The 5,281-nt window shown below is 27.3% G+C and overlaps 1 non-coding gene across 1 annotated transcript; it reads left to right on the top strand.

Moving 5' to 3' along the window:
- Nucleotides 1-3,225: 3,225 nt before the first annotated feature.
- On the top strand, nucleotides 3,226-3,323 carry LOC125875294 (small nucleolar RNA Z221/R21b). The gene has a single exon (XR_007447366.1). It is a non-coding gene; the product is annotated as a small nucleolar RNA Z221/R21b (small nucleolar RNA).
- The last annotated feature ends 1,958 nt before the right edge of the window (nucleotides 3,324-5,281 follow it).

Raw genomic sequence — 5,281 nt, 5'->3', positions numbered from 1 at the left:
TCAACATGGAGGAAGCAATTTCAGTAAATTTCTTGTGTAGTATAATGCAAGCAATTCTTCTTGAATGTCTTTCATCAAGTTGTCTATATATGTCGATGTACATCTAAGGAGTGTCGGTAAAATTGTTCCTTCGTGTCTAGATTGAGCTCTAAAGCCATGACGCTTTCTTTCTGCGCGCCAGCAAACAAATAATGTATTGCTGGTGAATGAAAACAACATTTCACTTTGTCCGGCAGTTTTTCTGGGTAAACTGTGCGAGTTTAGCCGATAAAACTGTATAAAATTCACAATAGTGAAGTCGTGCTAACTGGTTTCCATGTTCATCTCCCCTGTGGGGATGAGCAAAGTCTGGCTCCATCAACTCATTCAGCCACTGCCACTTTATTAACCTTCTTTTGTATAGGTGTACCATGACAACTTTAAACTGTTGTTAACTGTACGGGTGACTGAGTTGGTGCAGCAGGTGGTATATTATAAGGGAAGTCAGGTTGGGATTGATTCTCGCTGTCAATGCCTTCTAAGCCAAACTCATCCCAATACACTTGCTTAGTGCAATTAACATCTCTGGTGTGGTTTCTGAACTTTGAATTTGACCTGAAATTAAGTTTTCAGTTTCTCAATAGAGTAAAACTAACGGACAGTTGAACATGAATTTATAGATTATTTTTTTAAAAAAAAATAATATATATTTGAAAAAACATTAAAATTTTTGGAGGATTTTTTTTTTCTAACCTCAAACTGATGTATAACCAAATAGTTTTTGACAAAAAAAAAAAAGAGAATGTATGTCTAAATGGGTCTTTAGACTCACAGAGTTACTTGGTACTTATTGTTGGTGGATGATGATTAAAACGAGAATCACAAAAATAATTACCACTAGTTGTATGAATTTTGAAACACATGAATACACACATTATATTTGTTCTCTATTGAAATTGTTCAAAATTTCATTATTATCGATTTATTCTCTATTGAAACAGTTCAAGTTATTGTTATTATCTGTTTTATCTCTATTGAAATTGTTCAAGTTATTATTATTTTCGATTTATTCTCTACTGAATTGTCTCCAAGTTATTGTTTTATTGATTATATTCGGTGTTCACCGATCGAAAATATAATAATTATTTTTTTCTTCTCTCATTTTCTTAATTACTTCAATTTGGTTATTTCTCTTGTTATTTCCTTTACACTCACATATAAAGGATTAACAACTCTTATTAGATTAATTACGTTGTAAGTGATCTCATTCTTAATATCTGGTTGAACTAACAAATAAATTTTAGCCTTAGTAATGTACAATAAAAATTATTATTGATCGGAATAACAATTAAATGTAAGAATTCATATAATTATAAAAGAATGACATTTTCTTTTTAGACATTCTAAAAATATGTTGTACAAGATGGGCTTACAACAATAAATTACAAACTCTAATTATGTTTTTTGATTTATTTTTATATTTTTTATTTAAAACAAGTGTTTAAAAATATTTTTTATTTATTTATATAGTACGAAAATGCTTAAAAACAATTTTGATTTAAACAATGAGTTATCCAAACACACTCACACCCGTTTGGCTATCAAGAATTTTTCAGTTTTCTAAAAAAAAAATCACTTTATTTAAACATCATCGTTTAATCATAAAAATTTCACATACAACTTCTGAAAAACATCCAAAACCTTTCTTTCACTTTCACTTTTTTTCCATTTTAACTATATTTTTTTTGTTATTCAAATTTGACCCTAAATTCTTCATTTTTATAAAGATGACCACATTTAAATTTTATCATGTTTGAATCACATTTCATGTTTCTTAGGAAATATATTCAAACAACCATGTATTATTTGCAAAAAAAATATAACCATCTTCTATTATAACTTCAACAAATTCAAATAAAAAAAGCATAGGATATTTATAATAGTATGTACCTCATATAAGTGATCTTTCCGTGAGCTAATCTCTAAAATTATATATGGGTTGTTTGATAGAGTGTATAAAAATAATATTGAATAAAGTGTATTATTAATATTATGACTATTTATTATCTACGGTTTGATTTGGTGTATTAAGGACAATTTTATCTTTGCCCATACTTATTCATATGTTAATAACTCATTACCCATGTATTATATTACTAGTATAATGGTTTGATATGTGTTACTTGTACTTAAGCTAAAAATTCTATCAAGCAAAATATTAAATAATATCATGACTATACCATGTATTAGATTTTTTAATACCTCCTACGAATCTATCCGATATGTGATTATCTATTTTAAGATATTATTATTTTAGAATAGATAATCAAGTTGAGTGATTTGTTAGTTTTTAAAATTTTGAGGGTGTAAATCAGTGTTTTAAAAGGTGGGGGCGTGAGACGAGGTGTTTTATACAGTACAGGGCGAGGCGTAAGCCTCGAGACACGGGGCGTAAGTCTCATGGATCTATGGGGCGGAGTCTCATGTATATTCAATTTTATAGTTGTATTACTAATAAAATAAGCAAAAGTAAACCTTTCAATAATTTATGATTTTTATTTGAGATAAGTATTAATAATCAATAATGAAGAAAAAAAGTATTATAATTACTATCTAAGAAATATCATTACACCAATAATAAAAATATGATTTGAATAAAAAAAAAGTTTTTTTAAAAAAGAAATTAAAAACGCCAGGTCGTACATTTTTATGCCCAGGACTTACGTTTTTATGCTTGGGGCTTACGCCTCAAATTTTAGGACTTACGCCTTATGGATCTACGTCTTTAATTTACGCCCCGTAACATTTTTGATACGCTCTTCCCGAGACTCACCCTGGGGACTCGCCCCAAAAACATTTTTAAAAACACTGGTGTAAATCATATTTTTAAAAAGTACATTCAAAATTTTAAAAATAATCTTACCAAAAATATTGTCAAATAAACATGTTCATAAATTCCATATAAAGTGGGGGAAAATTGGTTTAGTTAGAAGTAGGTGGAGTAAAGTGTAATGAAGTAAAACAAGTGGTGTCAAAATGAAATTTTTATTTTTCGAAGACCGTAATATTGTGAATTGAGATGAACAGGATGGTAATCTCTCAAATTAGGGTTTCAACCCTTTTTTTCTATCCTTATAAATTGCAGCAGCAAATAACAAAACTCATATCTCAGCCTCTCCATTTACCCTTTTATCTTCCTCCTACCACATTATATATTTTTCTGGTTTAGAAATTCTTATATTTGAAGAGCTGTGATGAGATCTGAAGAAAGTCATGCACCACTCTTACAAAATTAATTTTTTGATTGATGACAAATTTCTCATACCCATTTTGCTTCTGAGCTCTTGTACATGCTTTTCAATTTTATTCATTCATTAAGTATTTTTTATTTATTTAAATTTCAAAGGATTTCCTTTTTTTTTTTTCCATTGAAAATGACTGGTAGGAGGAGCCGCGTGATGGGATCTTTTCAGATCAAACCATGATGCGGACCGTACCATAGCCTAAAGCTTCTGGGGATGAACTTTGGTTTCTGATGGCTCCTTCTATAATTCATACTATTATTTTTCTTAACTATCTTTCATAATTGCATCTGATTTTTTTAATTTTCCTTGTTTTATAACAAGGTGATGAGTTGATTAAACGGAAAAAGCAAAGAAAATATGTAGAAATTGGAAAGGAAGTAATGGGTTGGGAGCTTTTGGCCCATTCTACTGGCTTCCAATCATTACTCCCTTTCCAGATTCTCCTCCAGTTGGATCCTGGTACAACATCTTTGGGATGAACTATATATATATACTTAGATATAGGACCCCGTGTCAGCACGAGGCTCAATATATATTATTTTTTTATTTTAATTTATGTCATATTATGAAATTTATATCATTTTATTGGTAGTCATACCTTAGACTATCAATGTTCTAATTTCAATTTCTCAAATTCAATAATATGACATAAATTAAAATAAACAAATAATATATATTGGGTCCTGTGTTGGCACGGGGTCCTATATCTAATATATTCTATATATAATAAGCCACAATGCAACTATGATTGTAACTATCTCTTTAGCTCTCAACCAAAAGCTAACAAGATTTTTAGTTACATATTTATTATTTAGCTAAATAATAAATATGTCATTTCTATATATATTTTTCTATTACTATATATAATAAGTGGGAATATTTACTACTTAGCACATGACAAGTGTTACATGTGCTTAGATAGTGTTGTACATTCTTCTTTTATGGTTGTACTTCTAAAATTTTTATTATTGGACAATTAAACACCATTAATCACAATAATTAATAACTTAAAACATTTTTAAAAAAAATATGAAAATTTTGATGACTCTCCAAATTTTATTTGTGTCATATAAATTGAGACAACAAAAATAACTTATATTGGGTTCATTTTAATTTATTTGTCTTTTGTTTTGTGTGTTTTTTATATTTAAAAATTGCGTATAAATACTATAAATCATGATAATTGACAACATAAAATATGTTTTGAAAAAAATACAAAAAATTCCACTGATTCTTGAAGTGAATCTATCGTAAAAATACTATAAATCATGATAATTGACAACATAAAATATTTCAAAAATAAAAACATATAAAAAAATTCGATTTATTCTTGATATTAATCTATTATTACAAATTATGTATAAAATATAATAAATCCTGATAATTGACAACTTAAAATATTTATTAAAAAAACACAAAAAAAGAAATTGACTGATTTTTAAAATTAATCTATCAATGTCAGATAAAATGAGACAAAAGTAGTAATATGTATTATTTAATGTGAAATTATTGAAAACTACGTAAAATGTATTGTAAATCTTAACAATTAACAACATTTGATTGACTCTTGAAATTTCATCTATGCTACATACATTGAGACAAACGGAGTAATATATATTAAGTATTTAAAATTACGTACAACCTTATTGCTTTCTGTAGGCTTCGAATTATCGTGGTCCTTTTTTAGGCTGATACAAGTTTTGTACATTTTCTATTTAATTTTATTTTAATATTATAAATCGCAATAATTAATAATTTAAAATATTTAAAAATATATATTAAAAATTGAGTTGGTTTTGGGAATTTTATTTATACTATATAAAATGGGACAAAGGAAGCAACATATATCATTTACAAATGACTTAAAAAGCATTAAAAATTACAATAATTACCAAATTAAAATATTTAAAAGCTATATAATAAATAGGTTCACTCTTAGAATTCTATCAGGCTCACATATATTGGGACAGAAAAAATAACACATATCATTTTAAAAT

This window comes from Solanum stenotomum, chromosome 8 (assembly GCF_019186545.1).
Source record: "Solanum stenotomum isolate F172 chromosome 8, ASM1918654v1, whole genome shotgun sequence".
Lineage (NCBI taxonomy): Eukaryota > Viridiplantae > Streptophyta > Magnoliopsida > Solanales > Solanaceae > Solanum > Solanum stenotomum.
This window is presented reverse-complemented; position numbering and strand designations above follow the sequence as displayed.